The 20,407-nt window shown below is 42.8% G+C and overlaps 1 protein-coding gene across 2 annotated transcripts in view; it reads right to left on the bottom strand.

The window, feature by feature from the left end:
• col8a2 (collagen, type VIII, alpha 2) overlaps nt 1-19,801 on the bottom strand; it is a 92,238-nt gene extending 72,437 nt beyond the window's left edge. Inside the window, exon 1 of one of the 2 annotated variants that reach the window (XM_023832075.2) lies at nt 19,406-19,801. The gene's annotated coding sequence lies outside the window, so the exon portion shown is untranslated. Of the gene's footprint in view, nt 1-9,479; nt 9,555-19,405 lie in introns of those variants that run through there. The other variant, XM_072705587.1, reaches the window with a different exon arrangement.
• Nucleotides 19,802-20,407: the final 606 nt, after the last annotated feature.

Genomic DNA, 20,407 nt, shown 5'->3' with positions numbered 1-20,407 from the left:
GACTTTTTGGACTGGGGACACGTTCAATATTTTAGTTGTGCCCCTGCAGACGAGGAGAAAAAAAATACTGGAATATTTTTTAGTGTTAGGGTGAGTAATGAGAGAAAAGTCAGCTATGGAATGCATTTACATTGTATGTCAGTTGACTGTGGGCCTCAGTCCAGTATCACGTTTAGTTGGGTGATTGTTCAAATGTCCATGAATATTCAAAAATGTTCAACATTTTTAACAAAACTAGGAGTAGCATGGTGCATCTCTTCCTTCCATCCATTCAACCATCCATCCATCCTGTTCATTTTCAATTATCATAAACTGAAAAGAGAAAACGATGGAAAAACAGGGAGAGGGAGCAAGTTCCACACATACAGAGGGGAAGCCAAGATCAAATCCTCAGCACCGATGGTGTCTCGCAAAAATGAGAGTTAGAGATAAGTATTTTTAAAAAATGACATTCCTCAGTGCGTGTCATCGGGATTTTCTATCATTCAAAGGCTATTTCATCAAAGTCCTTAAAGTGATACGATAATGGCAGTTTTACATCTGGCATGATGTAAACAGCACAGTAACTTCAGAATTTATGAGAAGCGTGTCGTGTGAGGGTGCTCTGTGGCCGCTGCGGCAGGTCACTGCGGGCTGGGCGGATGGAGAACTTAAATGCAGTGATCCCAACAAGTTGATTAATTTGCTGGGCTTGTGTCCTTACTGTGGGACAGCTGTTAAAGGGGAATGCTGATTAAATGAGAGTCATTATATCAACTGTAAATCATTTACTCAAAAATCAGGGAGAAACAAAGCTTTTTAACGTGACTTTTAGGCAGGGCTGTGGAGTCGGAGTCGGAGTCGAGGAGTCGGAGTCGGAGACAATTTTGGGTACCTGGAGTCGGAGTCGGCAAAAAGTTAACCGACTCCGACTCCGACTCCTACTAAATTTAAATGGGAATTTAAAAAGTAAGTTGAAATGTCCCAATTCACAAACAGTCATAATGAACTACTTCTCTGCTGTAAGAATAAAGCCCAATGCATGCAGTGCATAATGTTACCACAAAACGAACATGTCAAGTAACCATGAAGCATGCTTTTCATTGACTGTATGCGTCACTATATGGGATGTAATGCACAGGTAAGGTGCGGCACCGCTTTCCATTGTGTCGTGTTCCACTGTTACAGGGAACTGTGAACCTAGCCTAAAGCCCCCCATACATTTACAGATGCACTGCCGATTTTTCGGCCGTTCAACGAGTCATCACGCGTCAAACGCCTGAAAAATCATCTGGTGTGTTCTCAGCTCCGTCGGCTCCCCTTCGCTATGCGCTACCCTTGAAACCTTGTTTTCATTGTGTTTGTCTTTAATCTGGCATTATAGTAGAGTGTTGGCTTCCTAGCCAGTAGTTCTGTGGTGAAATGACATGTATGTTGCCTTCCTTTCCTTCAATGGATGTAGAAAATACATTAGCATAGTATATACATACAGAGGAGTCGGAGTCGGGGAGTCGGAGTCGGAGTCGGAAGATTTAGAAACTGAGGAGTCGGAGTCGGAGCATTTATCTACCGACTCCACAGCCCTGCTTTTAGGGGGAATGCTTTAATGAAGTGCACTCGTGTAGTGATGTAATCATGTGGTGCGGGTAATTTCAGATTTTTATTGGCTTTTACCAAGTCACATGACCACTCATCTGATGAAAAAATGATAACTGCATGATGGAGTGCAGAGTTTCCTCTAAAACCTTGTTAGACACGGTGGTAACACACTTAAAAGATAAAATTAATAAAGTAGTAGGTTGGCTTTTATCTTCAAACAAAGACTAACATCTGCTCGTTAAACAAGTCAGTGCACCTTAAAATATGCATCTGGGGCCAAATAAATTACTAGGTCGATAAAATGCTGACTGAAAGCTATGACACTGCTACTGACAACAAAAAGCACTACAAAGTTACTGAGAATAATGTCCAAACATTACTGCCTACTGAGAAAATGGAATGGTTCTTTCTTCACATAATTAGCTGAAATTTAAAAATGTTCATATGTAATTATGTAATACAATAGCTGTTAGCTAGTGTGTGGATTATAGCGTCGGTCGTGAGCCAGCTACTCCGGCTTGGCCCTCAGCGGCACTGAGAAACAACCATCCTTTCTGTTTTGTTCGCCCCTAAGACCATGCTTAACTGCAGAAGCTTAATACATAAAAAGTTACTTTTGCTCTGACTATACATATGGTGACTAGATAATCCATATCAGGGGGACACTTTGAGCTACTTCAGGTTTTAGAAACTATTTTAAAACTGAAAGGCTTCTGTGCTTGACTAAATTGTTCAGTTCTTCTTGTCCTTTGACTGGTTTGTTTCCTTGATGAAAGTCTCATCCAACTTAACATTAGTGATTATTAACATGATTATAGGAGACTGACCAATCAGAACACAGCAGGAACTCAGCGCTTAAGTGAAATACAGGTGTTATTAACTGAAATGGTAGTTTGCAAATCATGTTCTAGCTCAAAGTGTCCTACCTGTCATGGATCATCAGGTCACCCTACTATACCGATGGTGTATTACAGTACACCTGTATTCTTTTATTAGTTTTTACCACCGTTAAAGGTGACACTGTGCTCAGAATTGTCTGCAATCTGAGGTTTGCTCACTTCTACGTTGGACTGGCTTCTGTTCCCTTAAGCTCTGTGAGAAGCAACAATGGCGGTAATAAACAAATGTGAAAAGCACATCCATCTTCAGCTGGTGTTTTCCAAGAGTGACCCAAGGCCAAAGTTCGAAGGTAATTATAGTGTCTTCGAGAGCTTCTCTGTAACATTCTTTTTCACATCTGAAAATGCCTTGAGCTTACATCTTTATAATTAGCTTCAGGTTTGCCTGGGGTAAGTCAATGCCATCAGTGTAACTGACAGTCTTTTTCCCTAGATACTGTAAATCCAAGCATGGCTAAGAGGCTGGGAAGGTGGTATGTGCAGGTCACACTGATCTGCTGTGAACCAGGGAGATGTGAAAGGTATCAGAAGTCGTTTTGCTTCTTTGGGCTATGCTACTGTACCTTCACAACTATGACCTCCTGAACTTGCCTACACCAGTGTATTGGGGAGGCGTATGTGCAGAATAGTTGAGGAATGTTTAAACTAGGGACTGGGGGGGCAGGGAGGTCAGTTATGAATTTATGTGGGGAGAGACGGAAAGCCCAAATAAATATTAAAAGTAGACAATGTAAAAGGCCTACCATTAGTGGTCTGTATTTGAATGCTAGGAGTATTAGAAACAAAATTAATGACTTAGAGGCTTTAATTTCTTCAGACAATTACGACATTATAGGAATAACTGAAACATGGATGAGTGACAATGATGGTGATGAATATAATATGGATGGTTATACGTTGTTCCGTAGAGACCGGATAGGCAAGAAGGGAGGTGGTGTTGCAGTATACGTAAAAGAAAACTTGCAGGCAAGGGAACTCACTGATAAAAATAAAAATTCAGAAGCTGTATGGATCAAACTTGATGCTAAAGATTCAAATGGCCTAATTGTCGGGGTTTGTTATAGGGCACCTAATGTAGCTGTAGAGGAAAGCAGAATATTATATGATGATATCAGGATTATGAGTAATAAAAATGATGTGGTGGTTATGGGTGATTTTAATTTACCTGGGATACAGTGGGACACAGTCTCTGGCTCTTCTGTAAATGAACTTGAGATGGTGGAATTAGTACAGGATTGTTTTTTTACTCAGTTTGTTAATACTCCTACCAGGGGAGAAGCCCTTCTTGATCTCGTTTTTTGTAATAACCAGGATAGGATTGGAAAATTAGCGGTTTTAGACCCATTGTACGGTAGTGATCATAACATGGTTAAATTCGAGGTTAATTTTAGTGTCCGAAGAGCAAAGTCTAAATTAAAAGTATACAATGTTAGGAAGGCTAACTTTAATGGTATGAGACGGAAATTAGAAACTGTAAACTGGACAGAGTTAAATAGCAAAACAGTTGAAGAGGCATGGGAATTTTTCAAAAGCATTTTTCAAGTGCAAGAGGACTTCATACCTGTTTCCAGCAAAACTAAATCTAGGAAACGACAACCAAGGTGGTTTACTAAGGAAATTAAGAATAAAGTCAGGAGGAAAAGGGCTCTGTTCCACAACTGGAAAATAACTAATGATTTCAAAATCAAGCTGGAGTATCTAAGTCTACAGGCAGAGTTAAAAAATGACATTAGGCTATCAAAGAGGGATGTAGAAAGAAAAATTGCATTGGAGGCTAAGCATGACAGTAAAGGTTTCTTCCAATATTTTAACTCTAAGAGAGCACTAAAAGCTGAAATCACTAATTTGCAGGATAGTAAGGGCCTTATAATTGATAACGAAATTGATATGGTAAACGAGTTTAATGATTATTTTTCAAGGGTGTTCACAATAGAGAACACAAGTAATTTACCACCAATTAATACGAATACAGCATCGTCTATGACCAATATATGTATAACTGAGGTTGATGTGATACTAAGCCTAGCTAAACTCAAAATAAATAAATCGCAGGGGCCTGATGGCATCTTACCTATAGTCTTGAAAGAGATGAGGGATATTATTAGCCAACCTTTGACTTTAATATTCCAGAAATCGTTATCTGCGGGTGTGGTACCATCAGATTGGAAGCATGCTAATATAACACCCATATTCAAAAAAGGGGATAGAAGTAATCCAGCAAACTATAGGCCAATCAGTTTAACTAGCATTACTGGAAAAATAATGGAAGCTATAATTCAAGTGAAAATGGTAGATTACCTAGATGCAAATAACATTATAAAGGATAGCCAACATGGATTTAGGAGAGGTAGATCCTGCTTAACGAATCTGCTTGAGTTCTTTGAGGAAGCTACAAGTGAAATTGATCACAAAAAGGCCTATGATGTGATTTACTTAGATTTCCAGAAAGCCTTTGATGTTGTCCCCCACAAACGGCTCTTGTTAAAGCTTAAAGCTGCAGGAATTTTAGGAACTGTGGCAGCTTGGATCAAAAACTGGCTAACTGATAGGAAGCAGCGAGTAGTTATTAGAGGCACTATGTCACAGTGGGCCTCCGTTTATAGTGGGGTACCGCAGGGTTCAATTTTAGGACCACTATTGTTCCTAATTTACATTAATGATATTGACACGAATACATACAGTAAACTGGTTAAATTTGCAGACGACACTAAGGTGGGCGGGGTAGCAGATACTAATCAAGCAGCAGAGAGGCTTCAACGGGATCTGGATTTAATTAGCGAATGGGCTGATACTTGGCAGATGAAATTTAACACAGATAAATGTAAGGTAATCCATGCAGGGAGCAGAAATATACAGTACAGATATTTTATGGGTTCCACTGAAATAAAGGTAGCTGATTACGAAAAAGATCTCGGTATGTATGTTGATGCTTCCATGTCCCACTCTCGCCAATGTGGGGAAGCAATAAAAAAGGCGAACAGAATGTTGGGTTATATCTCTAGATGTGTGGAGTTTAAGTCAAGGGAGGTGATGTTACACTTATATAATTCCTTGGTAAGACCCCACCTAGAATACTGTGTGCAGGTTTGGTCACCATACCTCAAGAAGGACATTGCTGCCTTAGAAAAGGTGCAACGAAGAGCTACGAGAATGATTCCTGGTCTTAGAGGAATGTCTTACGAGGAGAGGTTAGCGGAACTGAATCTGTTCAGCCTTGAGCAAAGGAGACTAAGGGGGGATATGATTCAGGTCTATAAGATTCTAACGGGTCTGGATGCTGTTCAGCCAAATGACTATTTCAATATTAGTCTAAATACTAGAACTCGTGGCCATAAGTGGAAATTAGCGGGAGAACATTTTAAAACAAATTTGAGGAAGCACTTCTTTACACAGCGTGTAGTCAGAGTATGGAATAGTCTTCCTGCTATTGTAGTGGAAGCTAAAACCATGGGTTCCTTTAAATCAGAGCTAGATAAGATTTTAACAACTCTGAGATATTAGCTAAGTTCTCCCCAAACGAGCTTGATGGGCCGAATGGCCTCCTCTCGTTTGTAAATTTCTTATGTTCTTATGTTCTTATGTTCTTATGTTCTTATGAATTGGCGTCTATTCTTTGCTTGACGAAAGCTATGCTACTCTGCTACATTTAGATGAAAAGGAGCTTCCGCTTTTTCCTGGAGATTTTTGCAAATTGTTCCAGGAGGAAGAATCTTAATTCTTCTTATAGACTCTTCCTGGCACACATTCATGACCCTGCCTGAAAGAAGGAGACCGCGCTTCTGCGGCTGATGTCATAGTGTGCTTCAGCTGTCCTACCCGTTAGCCTGCCATTCAAGCTGTTTTCTTTTCCATGAGGAGGCCGTCTGTGTGCGTATGCGTGGGTGTGTGCATTCGACCAGGGGCCTAACTCAGTCCGTGGGTACTTTAGGGGAGTTGTACGTCAGCCAGCTACTGTTGGAATGCGGCGTGGATATAAGATAGGCCTAGATTGGAAATCCAAATAGCCAAAGGAATGCTAATTACCTTGGAAATCAAACACCATCAATTGCAGTGTTTCAGCAATTCTGCGTGCGTGTGTGTGACGGTGAGTTTGTGTATCCTTGTGTGGGTGTCTGATCTTTAGGTTTCGACTATGTGCAGAGTATCACAAAACCCCAGGGCCGAGAGAAATGTAGCAACCGCTGCTACGGCCGACATGCGGTGGTTCACCCGGCGTTCGCGTTGGTCGTTCTCCTTCACACACACACAGGCCAAATCTGCAAACACAGTAGTGTAGCAAAGGCGGACCCATCTCTGAAGCGATCATCATCAAAAATACCCAACGGTATCTTTCTGCTGCAAATTTCATAAATGGATTATAAGTACATTTTTGCGGGTAATTCTTCCACTATGTGTTACCTAATCCTCCTAACTAATACAAAATACAATTTTAATGACACAGTTTAGGGCCAAAATCAGAAATAGTGCAGCAGTCAAAAAACACAACCAAACAACAAAGTCGTCAAAGCACAGCACACGTCTCTGCTGAGGGCGACGTACTTGTCTAACAGCTTGAATTCTGTTCCTTAATCCTTGCAAAATGGCAAGGCCTAAGCCAATGAAATGCCTCACATGCCGGTTGTATTGCGGCATCCATGGCAATGGCGACCAGCTTGCACTGGCCTCAAGAATCTGCCAAAGGTGTTTTCCTGACTCCCGCATGAGAGGAGCAGGGAGCGACCCTGGGCCCGCCATGCCGCGTCCAACCCATCCATCACCGGCGTGCCCCGGGACGGCGCTCCGAGTCCAGCTCACTCGCTGCACGAACCACGCACGTCCGGTTATTAGGCCGCGCCGGAGTGCGGCAGAAACTTTAATTACCACTCGTTTATCAGATGAATAAATTACACCATGGCAGACTTCACTCTGAATAGCTGAACCCAAGCAAGGCCAAAGGAAAAAGGAGTGTTTTTGTACTGCTGGATTGAGCCGCAGGAGCCTGCGTCTGAAAGTCAGTGGGACTGAAGCCTGGCCTTTCATGTGACACAAAGCCTTACTGTGAAATAAAGACTGCATGCACCACAGTTAGTCATCCTAACTAATTGCCTGAGACTGCTTGTGTAACGTGCATCAACTGAGGCCCACAGCAAGCAGCTGATGCAGCCTGAGGAATGATGGACGAGGCCTCGTAAAGAATGCAAACGCGGCCAGGGCCGAGGAAGAATTCCATCCCGCCTGCTTTCTCTGCATCTCTGGTCCGTAAAAGATACTCGGCGTGTTTTTGTGTGTTTTACCCTGTCTCAGGTCACGCATTTTTCAAAAATTTTCAAATGGGGGCAAATCCTTAACGGCCTGCCTTTGCCTTGTGAGTATATGCAGGCATTTCTGATGACAGATCAGCTTGTTGTTCCAGATCATGATTTAGGCCTGCATGATGTGCCATGTTCATTTTGACATTGCATGTTACGCACATGCAACTGTAACATTACAAGGATTGTGCTAGTCAGCTGGGCTGAGACCATCAATAACTTACAGTCAAACATTTTTATTCTTCTGTAGGAAAAAAACTTAGCAAGAAACATTAATGATTGTTCCTTTTCAAGATTATCTAGTATATGTTTTTTAAAAAAGAAATCAGTGTAAAGGTTACCGGCGCTACTTTTGCGTGAGCTCTTCATACGTTCCTTGAGCCAATCATAATCATTCTCGTCCTTGCTCTTGGACTCAGACAGTGTGGCGCGTTTGTGAGAAATTTAACAAATATGAGTAAGGAGGAGAAAAGTGAACAACAACCAGTCACTGAAAGACATCCGTCTTCCGCTGCATGGAAATATTTTGGATTCCATAGAGACGATATTGAGTGAAAGCAAGTGATTTCTCTGCACAGCTTTGTGTTGATACAATTAACGGCAACAACGTATTTGACAGACTCTATTGGGAGATAATTACAAGTTCTATTTGACTATAGTTTATTTTGGGTCAGTTTTTGACTCACTTTTTGTTTTATAAATATTGTAATACTTGTCACAAAAATTTCAAATATTGCGACATGAATGTATTCCAATATTGTCTAGCCTGTAAACAAATACAAACAGGAGGAGGAGTTGAGGACTGCATGCTGCACGACCCTATCAAAAGTTATTAAACATCAGATGGTCTGTGCTGGCCCTGGCTCCCATTTCCTGTCTCTGATGGGCTGGTGAACTATCTGAGGAAACGGCTGCGCATTTCCTCTCTGAAAGGCACCTGTTTATATAGGAGGTAAGGAAAAGATGATGAGAGAATGAATAGATGGTTTTATAGGGGGCTTGTGGGAATAGCACCGGAAGCAGGTGTCCGAAATGAAGCATTAGTACGTCCGCGGTGGTTTGTCATGCTTGAAGAGGGATGTTAAGAATGCGGGGCTGATCCTTTACAAAGAAAAAAAAACACGAAAAGCAATTTAACTACACATAATGTTGTATATTAAACAACTGTACATAAAACGTTTCTGCTTATCCCATTCTGAATGCTTGAAGGTGAAAAGAGTGTGAAATGAGTAAAACAGCCAAAAGAGAAGCCCAGGCGGGCGGCTATGACATCCGGTTACCTCAATATACCCTGAGGAAGGGGGCACTGTGGCAGAATGTGTTATAAGCAGATTAGAAACAAACAAAAAAACATACAGCCTGGAGCGATTTAAGCGAAAGTGATAAACAACTTTATAAAACATAGAGCGCCAGGAATAACATTAGTCTTAGGATCATTTTATTTATTTTTTTCCTTCTTCCTCATTTCAAACAAGTTTAGTTTGCCCCACGGCACATAAGTGGAGACTGAGCACATTAGGCCTGATTTATATGCGTTCTGTACCCAGTGAAACCACCATATGATTCTCAGCTGGGAAGTGGAGCCTCGGCGATCTTTAGCGTAACTCTCAAAAGTCCCGCTTGCTCTTTATAGGTAACACGGCGTCCCTAAATAACTCATCAGCGATGCACGCATCATAAAGCGGATAATACAGTAAAGCAAAGCAACCCTCACCGATGGCACCACCATATGTGTCCTCCTCTGGAGGGGCCTCGAAGTCTCATGGACATTTCCGAATCTCTCACCGGCACGGAATTTCCCGGAACGATCGACTGAGATTCGGCGATTCCCGTGTCTCCTTAGTTCTGTGTCCTTTGGGCCCTCTGATTTGCTGGCCACCAATCACTGACAGCCTTGTTGTGGGATGACCAAACACATAAAGGGAGTCAAGGGAAATGAAAATGTTCTGTTTCTGAAAGGTCTGGAAAGATTCTGCTTTTTGTCTCCAAAATATGGCCTCACTATCAACCCAGATTCAGCCACAATGAATGGGGCTCAGGCCGGCTTGGCTGTGCCTGTAAATCTGGAAGCAGACTTTAGCGTAGCTTATGAATTGGGTGGCCTGTTCGTGGAATCGAAGGCACAAAAAATATGCACCTTCCAAACCATCCCCCCCCCCCTACCCTCCACCCCCCAGCCTGAAACACATGTGCAAGTCTATGGGGCTCGCATTCCACTGCACTGATACACGTCTGAGGCGCAAGAGAAAACACCAGTCATGGCAACTCTGTGAGGAACATTAAACACTGTGAGTGATGGGAGAGATGAAGTGTCGGGGATGGCACCGGTCACCGTGGGGCAGTATGGAGCAGCAGTCGGCGTGCTATGTGGTTAGTGGTCAGGGTATAGCAGTCGTTAGTACTGGGCAATACAGATTGGCGGGATAGTGCTTTAATACTCAGGAACATCACTAGAGATTTATGAAAAGGGCAGCTAAGCTTTTAATGAAAATGAATGAGAGCACATTACATAAACTAATTAGTGTGTATTTATTTGGGGGAGGGGGCAACAGAAACAGCCCTAGTGGTGTCCCAGTTACATATTTACATGCCCCACATGAAGTGAAATTGTGCAATCGACTCCAATTCCGAGCGGTTTTCGTTGGGACCGAGTGTCTATCTTGGACGCTCCCCAAATCACTATACACTATTCCTACACATTTCCACAATTATTTGGATCTTTGTTTTCTTAACTTGCCACAATCATACTTTGACATAGACCTATTATATTTGAATCAGGCAATTAAATCAACAAATAAAGCTTTGTTCAATACCACCATACAACACACAATACTTGTCTTTCAGAAAATTGCCTTTCAGAAAATGATTCTCTCAGTAGTATGCATAAGTATTATGCATGCAAAGTATTAAGATTTTATGACATGTGCAGAAATCAACTGGGGGTGTTTTGTTGTCACAACCCCTGTGCAGAATGTCTCACATCCACACATGCACCTTTACAAACTCTTCAGGATCATGGTGGTCAGCTGCAAGCCAGATGTGTGGGTTAGGTAATGAGGCCGCAGGCAGCCACGCTCTCTGCCCGCAGCTCCGAGGACCCAGATAGGCCACTGCGCACAAGCCCATACATGGGGCGGTATCCAGAGCCAGACAGAAGCACCAAATAACGAAGCTGAAATAGGGAGAGAATGGCTGCGAGAGAGGCAGGAATGTGAGGAAAACAGGGGCGCTGCAGAGCATGCAGCCAGAGCCCGGCCTTCAAAGGTGGAAACCCCTCACCAAGAAAACGAGACAGACCCTCAGCACTTATTAAATATGATGTCATTAGGCGGGATTTGGGAAACAAAAACTACCTTCAACTACTGTGCAACTGGAATTAATCTTGAGCCTTAAAAACAAAACGTTTTCCTTTATGAGGGAAGAAAATGCACTCAAAGTTAAAGACATGTATTTTCCAGCATTCCATAGATATACTGGTGCTGATGTAACCAGTTCATGTAAGATACTTGGTTATGCTGGACTCTTTGTCGGCTCGATCGAGTCAAGTCAAGTCTTTGTCTGTCTGGGTACGTCTGCCATTCCAGGTATGAACTCCCAAGAGGCCTAAGTGCTGGTTACTATTAGTTATAAATGGGATGGTAGACGAGGTGTATTAGAAGGACACCCACCCAAGGTCATTTAATAGTTTTTGCATTAGTGTCTGTTTCCAATTTCAGCTGAAATTAATTTCATTCTTGACATGAAACGACAGAAAAACATAAGTTCCTTTCCGGTGTGAGCAGGCTGAAGTTTTCCAGGTTTTTTTCCCCCAGGAATCAATGGAAATGGGGGGGGGGGTGCTTCAAAATGTCACTCTGCTTTGAAGAAAAAAGGCAAGTTTTTGTTAGTTAAAGAAAAGCGTTAACAAAACTTATGTTCCTGAATATGGTGGAAATACGGGTACAATTTCCCTGGTGCCCCTGTAATAAGGAGTCTAGCCCGAGTTAATGGCTGTGACTCATTCTTTTTTATTAAACTCTCTCCTTCCGGTTCCGGGAGACACACACACACACACACACACACACACACACACACACACACACACACACACACACACACACACACACACAAGATCGGCTGCACACAACAACAAATGACGATATACAACAAAAACGCTTTTTGTTTCATGGACTGCAGCTCTAATACATAGTACATCACAGATTGTTTCTGTTTTTCTCACTCCAGAGGGAATATTAAAAGTATATTTAAAATGACATTTTTTTACTTTTTTCAATGCACTGAAAATGGCACACAAACAAAATGTCTTTGAAAAAGCCAAAAATTATGGGGAACAGTTTTACACAGAACATGCGAGAACATGAAATAGAACATGATGGAAGGAATTACTGCTGCTGGAATTATATGCTGCATAGTCCTTCACCGGGTCGGGTACCCGCAGATAGTTGCTGAAACGGGCGGACTTTAATGTTCTTGAATTTTACGGGTGGGTATGCGGGCGGGTAATTCATTACACACAGGCGGGTGGCAGCTCAATCAAAACAGTATTGTAGCCTGCAAAAATAACATATATGCAAAAATATCTATGTACTGTATTAGACTATCATGTACAAATTGTCATCATCACAGTGTGTTCAGTATGTCAGGGGTACAGTACCTCATGGTGCTTTCGATTATTTCTCTCCAATTCGGAACTCGGATGAAAACGTCATGAGAAACCTCACTTCCCGTCGGAAACACGCCTCTTTTATGACGTTGATGTCGGACAAGATTTTGTTGTCCGAGTTGCCCCTGTGAATTTCAACATGGCGCTCGAACGGGAGATTGTCGAACGTGATGTCACTCAACTGGGAATTTCTGAGTTCCAAGAGAGAAACGAATGCACCATTAGATAACCGCCTCGACAAACATTCACATACACGTCTGAATCCTTGCTGAAGCGTGTCGTCGTGTAATCTCTTTCACGCTCATCACAGTATGGATAGCTTAGATCTATCTGATTTGATTTTGTGTTAAACAGACTTTTTCGTTTCAATTCAAAATTCATGTAGGCCTAACGCTTGTCACGTTGAGAGGTGCATAGAAAAAATAATTGTGTGTAATTTATCACACAATTACGGGCGGGTAACAGGCGGAATGTTAATGGGCCCGGGCGGGTGCGGATTTAACTTTGAAATAATCACGGGTGCACGGGCGGGTGTGTTGCTGTACTGTGCGGGTGCAGGTCTCCAAAAGTGGACCCGTGCAGGACTCTGGCGTGCTTTAACCACTGCTCCCCCTGCAGGAGAGACTCGGCAGCTCATTCACATAGCAGACTTCAGTATAAACTGCACCTAGGCACCTCATTACTCTTTTTAATTGGATGAAATGCAGGTTTTGTAATTATAATGCCGCAAGAATTAATGCCTGTCCTGGGTTGTCAAAGACAGAAATGTGTCAGCCAGGCCGTACTGGTAAGATTTAACAAGTTTATCGAATGTAACATAGTCGTAAATGTGCTGAGCCCTCTTTGGGTTAGGAATGAGCGCCTCGCAGCCGACAGTTCAGCAGGGGGTGGGGGGGTTCCAGCCCCTTTGTGGGTCCTTCCTGAAGGAAAGGGAAGTGATTTAGAAGGACCGATAATGGTCTGAGCTGAACAGAGCATCCGACTAACACTGGTTTGGGTAGAGTGGGGTGAAGATTTGGGCAAATACACATGGCACTTTGGAAAGAAGAATGTCAACATGAGAACAAAGCGACAGAGCCAGACCTGAGGAGGCATTAGGACGGCAAAGGGACGTGATACAGCCTGAGGACGGGAATCGTATATAATTAGGCTGCTGACAGTGTGAGTGTCACTGGGCTAGGCCTCGGAATGTTGTGGGGTCAAATCCCGCCGTTGCCAAAATAGCCAGAATAGGCTCCTTTGGCCCGTTGAGTGAGGCCCTTAAACCCCCTGAAATGCTCAAAGTGTCCCAGATAAATGGCAAGACTCTGCGCTCTGACTCAAAGCTTTGTTCTTACTGCTGTACTCCAATGTATTTGTACTCGTTCTTGCGCAAATGGGAAATAAAGTGTCAGTTCATGGCAGACTTGGAGCAAGTATTTTCTTTTTCCATGCAGGGAACATGCAGAAAAGTGGCCACAGTCTAACCATCAGTGGAGGCATCACACTTGGAGCGGCTGGGCTGAGCAGGAGGAAGTGAAGCACATATAGGGCTGCGGTCGTGGCATGCTATGGCTAATGAACGAGCAGAGGAGCTGAGCTGAAGCGAGCGGGCAGGGCGTTTGGGAAGCTCGGGATGCGGGTTTGCCGGTTCGAGTCCCCGGAGGAATTCTGCTGATTATACTCCAGAACACTGTACTTAATCGCTTCAGTAAATCCACTAATAAATGGCTAAACTGCATAGGTTAATTGGTAGAAAAAGTGCCCCCTCAGATATCATAATAAATAAAGCTAGACCATCAGTGACTGGTTCATTGGTGCCATAAAAGTTCAGAGTCCGGAAAGGGATGGGGTGCCTCACGTTGGAATACTGGAACACGGTACAGTACAGTATATGACTTCCTTGCACGAATATTCTATCAAAATGAATCGATGTTCTACTTTAACATCTCTGGTTTTCAGCTGGCAGGGGTTTAGTTCAGTCTGCTTTGAATATTAAGGATTGTTTTCTTTCTCCCCAGCTTTCATAACATTTCACTACTTTTACAACTGTGAAAGTACAGAACTGTTTGGAACATAAAATCATGTGACTTGTTTAAAATGTCTGAAAACATCACATAATCTTAATAACGTGCCCATATGACACTTAATAACCAGGAATGCAACATAAACTTTCTTAATAGCATTGTGGATGGAACATGTTTATAAGCAGCGATTTTGGTGTATTAAACTTCAACCCTTCATTCATATAAAAACATTTCATAAACTACCGGTCACAGCACGCATACTCACGCTCTACTTCTTGTGAGATTGATGACTGGATAAAATGCTTTTAAAGACTATAAATAAAAAACTATAACCAGAAAATATGTAGTCTAGAAAAAGAAAGATTTTACAGAGTTCTCATAACCCACAATGTCAACCTGAGGGAGAGTAAATGGCCGTTTAATCATAACCTGAAGACTGGGACACTTACTGGCAGAGTCAGTAAACACAGCCAATGAGGGTCATTGGGAACATCCTGAGAATGCTTTCAGAACGTTATCCTAATGTTGCCACTATATTTTCCGGTTCCTATAATTAGTAATGTAATCCCCCCCTCCAGATTATCATGAAATAATCTGATCTCCTCCATAGCGGTGGGGTGTCGCTGTGTGGATTAAGCCTCTCAACTGTAATTGGAAGGATGTTGGTTCTAACAAGGTGCCCCTGGGTACAAATCATACCCATTAACATATTAACAATGAGCCCTTGAACATGGTCCATCCATCCATCCATCCATTTTCTGTACCCGCTTCTCCCATGCTGGGTCACAGGGGTCCATTGCATATTCCTGGAAGCTATGGGCACAATGCAGAGAATAACCCAGGATGGGGCACCAACCCCCTTGTACCAGGCCTTTAACCCAAGCTGTCCCAGGACTGGATATCCCCGATCTCTGATCCTCATTCGTATGGTCAGTTTAGGCTAAAACATCTGATGTGATATGTCCTCGATCATGCCGCTGAGACTGTCAATCACGCTCCTGTACATGAGGCACTATCTGCTATACCACTGAGGGACATGATCGACCCCTGTGGACACACTTCGAGTCTCTTCAGGCTTGTTGGGTACTTGCTGCATTCTGTGCAACATCTTCAGCCTTGTTACTAATGGTGTGGCTCCATGGCTGATGGATCAAACGTTTGGAGAACTGGAGCAGTATACCTGCATGTGCACATTGATAAACATACATGCACAGGCATAATACTGTAAGTATCACTGAGGACATGCAAAAATGAGATGGCCAAACATCCACATCTGTCATGGCATTACAAAGGAAAAACTGCCTGTGGTACGAGTTTATACCTGATGCACAACAAGCATCAACTGTTTGTGATGGTGACAATAAATGTAAAATAAAAGTGTAATAGTATACAATGAAATTATAGATTGTAGCCTACATAAAATCTGCATTACAATTTAGAATCTTTCTAATTTTTGAATTCTAATTGTATTCTAAACAGCAGAATGGCCATTTATTTGGACAGGCTGTTGCCTAGTAGCCAAGGAAAGCAGCAATTCACGGCTGCCTCAGCAAACAGGGTGATTAAAATGATTTGCAGTCGCATTCTAGGTTGAAATTACAGTGGAAATATTTGTACGAAAGCCATCCATTGCCATGCATTACCCCAGACATGTTTGCAAGACTGCAGAGGATGAGAGGTGCAGGGGGCGGGCAAACGAGGGCAGAGGGGAGCCAAAGAAAAGACTGGACGTGCTGAAAAGGTCGATCAGGGACGCTGTTTTCTCTTGTTTGTGGAGGGCATGCCGTGCCTACATCCCTTACCCAAGGTTCCCGTTCACGCCAAACGGCTTTCCTCACAGAGGGAAACCAGAGTCGGCTTTCCTCACAGAGGGAAACCAGAGTCACCACTTGGTTCAAAAAGAAAGAGAGAGGAATTTTATTTATTTATCAGGTTTATATATTTATTTTTTTATTTATTGAGGGGGAGATAATGGACTCAGTTGTACAAGACAGATAAATGGGTAACCAAAGCCTTGGAGATGAGGCAGATAAAGGGAAGAGTCCTGAGTAGGATTGGGGGCTATCTATGGGGGGGTTCTTACGGTGAATGACCGAGATAAGCGGCCTCTGATCAGGTTTCTGTCAGGAGAGAAAAGGGGAGAGAGAGAGAGGGCTTGCCTGGTATCGGCCGTTCGGTGATGCCCGCTCCCCCCTCCTTACACGGGTGTTTAGTCAGAGCAGCAGCAGCAGTAACCGTCCTCATTAGCACTGCCCCATAAATTCAGCCGGCAGATGTAAGGAGCCCCTCCCCAACAAATGCAGCGTGCATAACCACACTCTATAAAAGTTCGTCTGAAGCTCCAGCATCTTTTCACACTTCACTGACTTCTGTTTCCACAGGCTGCGGTAGAGACCAGACGGAACTTGCTTCCAGAGGGTTCTTAACCAGGGGTTCCTTATTTTACTTCCATTTTCAATATGTTTAAATCTGTTAAACGGTCTTTCTGAAGGACACCATCCAGACAGCCCTACACTATACTAGTTTGTTCAAAGCTATTTAAAGCCAACACAGAACTAGCTGTTCTAACCTTCATTCACTGACCCTGTCAATGACGAACAAACGGAGGCTTGAAAACAATGTGCAAATGTCCCGCAGACTCAGCCAAAGCTGATGCACCTGAATACACAACAGGATAGCTAGCAAAGAAAGACAGGAATAGAGGCATAACCTCAAAGTCTCCATGAGACATTTTATATCATTTACGTAACATTGCCTTATTTTCCAAAAAGATAACCAATATTTATTTGACTGTTCAGCCATTTTTTCAACCAGACTGGTAACGTTATACAGCTATTTGTTTATTACGAAATGCTTCATTTCCTTGACCACTCCATTAACCCCTACTTCTAAAAACACTAATGTACAGGTAGTTCTCGACTTTATGAGCTAATTCGTTCCAAATTACCACTCGTTAATCGAGAACTCTTAAAGCAGGAGGTATTTTCCCATAGAAAAGTTATAAAAACGATGACTTTGGTTCAAGCCAAAAAAAATAAAAAAATGTTCACTATTTTTTGCCAAATAAACAAATGAAACACAAACTTATTATTAGAATGAAAAATATATGCACATTTAAAACAAAAAAATAAAAAAACAGGCCTCGGAAGGCCTCATTTTGGTGCCTGTGATGTTCTGCAGACGGGGAGGTTTTTTTCATGTGTTCCATTCTGAGCTGGTGCTGTGGCTCACAAATAGCATTTAAAATGAGCCTGGTGTATTAATGGGATCAGGACGTGAAATGCAGGCGTACAAACCAGGCGGCATCGAAAAGTATGCCATAAAGTGTAATGCTGCGCCTGCGCAGACGTGCCAGGTACCAGTCGGGCATGCGCAGTCACATATTTCACAAAGCAAAGTACAGCAAATCTGAAAACTCTGTCGGGCTACGGACGGCGTTTTTGGGCAGCACATATTGGATTACGCAATTTTTAATTAATTTTTTTTTTCTCATAAAGATATAAACTCGTAAACCGGGAACGCAGAAAGAGGGAAATACCTGTATGTACAGTAAGTACCAAAATGACAAGGGCCCGTCTTTTACACTAAGCAACGTGCTTCATGTGCTTATAAATTTGACTACGACATTATGCTACATTTTCTTAGTCTTTGAATCCAAAAGACAGAGTACTGGAAAAATCTGGGCATGACATTAATTTAGCATAAGCTTTTTTCCAAAGCAACATGCAATTGAGAATGCAGGGTCAACCAGTTCCTAGAGCATTTGGGGTTAAAGGCCTTATTCAGTGAAATAACTCTGGTGATCCCAGGACTTGAACCAACAACCTTCCAATCACGGGCCCCCAGGCCTAACCTGTTGAGCCACAGTCAGCTCAGCTAGACTAACCGGGAGGTGACTCAGATCCTGTTCAGGGTACCTACACTGCTGCCTATCATCTGGTCTCCGCTGCCAAGCTTCCACATCCAAAAAACTGCCACGACTGGGAAAGGCGACCATCAGAGCCGCCCCAGTGCATTCGGATAGAGGAGCTATGTTTGGCAGTTACTATATGCTGGCTTATTGCAAAACCTTCTGTTATATAAAACTGCCAGTATGTCCCAAACAAGGTTAATGTCTGATTATGGAAATACAAAAATAATCTATGAAACAAAGCCAAGCTCTATATGGTAGATGAATCGTGTTTTCAAACATGGGCAGCACCGGGGGTCTCGGGGGCTACTTTTGTAGCATTACATTTACACTTTTACAATCACCATCATTGTGTTACGATGCGTGACAAATTCGGGGCTAAGTCACGGATATCCTCTCAAGCTAGAACCGCCCCCGCTATCAGGCACAAGGGCTAAATTCTAGTGCAAAAAGGTCACGTCTGAATGACATATTATTCCAATGTGACACCGTTGCAATGGAGCTGAATGACAAACTTGCTGAAGACGGTAATACTGAACATAATATTGAATATACTCTGCCAGAGGAATTTTTTCTTCCTAGTCACAGATTTTGCAGAAGTATTTTAACTGCCTGTTACAGTTTCCAGCTTGTCTTTAGGATGAGAGTGATGCGAGGAAGCAAGCTTGGATTCCATAAAACACTCCCCATAAAAACGTCTTAAAATCAATGCCGTGCACCTGGCTAAATATTATCTCAGTGATGCTTTGGGGACATCAGAGAAAGTACGTTCAAAAAACAAGTCGTGCACGTTGGAAGTTAAGAGATTCTTTTTAAAGACTTTTGTCAGGCAACCATGACTAGCACTTGGGTCGACAAACTGAGCCATTGCAACACTTATTTTAATTGTTTTCTAACATGCTAAAATTTGCAGAATGTGTACTGCAGCTGCCTGCAGAGGATGAATGAGACTCTTAGAATGGTGTGAAGGTGTGTGAACTTCCGCATACAGTGCTGTGCGCTTGCAGAAATGGTGACAGAGCTGCCATATGAAGGTCTGCAAGGAGCTGTACTTGACCTACCTGCTCTTGGTTAGCAGGATTTACGTCGTGGACAGACTCAGCCTTCCAGCTCGCTTCCGTTCCCATTCCACTCCCAGTTACCAACCGGGGAGGGCGTGATGGTAAAGATGGCAAAGACAGCTGGGGTCTAGAGATTACCGGTTATATGAGAGGCATTCGCCCCCGTGATCCTGTCAAAATGTCAGGCAAACAGGTCAAACAGAAGATCCAGAGTCCCTGCTTTAGAGCTGTTAGTATTATGACCTGAAGCATGAAAAGTGGAGAAGGAAACTTAATATTCTGCAATATTAAATCATTCAGGGTGAAACTTGACTTTTAAAAACAGAACCAAAATAAAGTTTTTTGCCAAGTATATTATAAAGTATTTGGAATTTGCATTGCGTCCTGCACAAGGTAAAATTAAGGACATTGCACCAAGGGTGGCCAGTCTTATCCAGAAAGGGGTGTTGTGTATTCAGCTTAGATTACTAATTACTAATTAGGGAACTAATTGGCTGAAGATTCCTCACACCTGGGTTTGAGCAGCCAAACTAAAGATTATCCCCAAAGCCTGCTTACACACTTGGCCTTTGCAGTACTGCAGATAAGCATACAACTGCAACAAAGTTAACAAGTAAATGAGAGCTAAAATATAGATGCACCTGTGCACAAGTAATCATGAATGGGGCCCAAGTGTGAGTGGGGGTTAGGGGAGGGCCGGGGGATGTGTTTATTACAGAGCCCCCTGCCCACACAGAAGACAGCTGAGGGAGAAGCTCTTCAAGTGGTGCTTGTTCTGTTACTTATGGATCTGTGGAATTTTCTAGAAGAGTGTCCTTGGATGAGTGCACTGGTTAGAAAGGGTCAGCGACATGCTTCCTTACTATGGAGTTCTGCAGGTTCTCAAAGGAAGAGAGAAAGTAGTGCAAAGCAGACAGTCATGGAGAACATGACGATGTCTCCACTGATGACTCTGGAATTATACCAGGATCAGTTTGGGGGGGTGCTTTTAAATTTGGCACA

Source organism: Paramormyrops kingsleyae, chromosome 23 (genome assembly GCF_048594095.1).
Source record: "Paramormyrops kingsleyae isolate MSU_618 chromosome 23, PKINGS_0.4, whole genome shotgun sequence".
In the NCBI taxonomy this organism is placed as follows: domain Eukaryota; kingdom Metazoa; phylum Chordata; class Actinopteri; order Osteoglossiformes; family Mormyridae; genus Paramormyrops; species Paramormyrops kingsleyae.
This window is presented reverse-complemented; position numbering and strand designations above follow the sequence as displayed.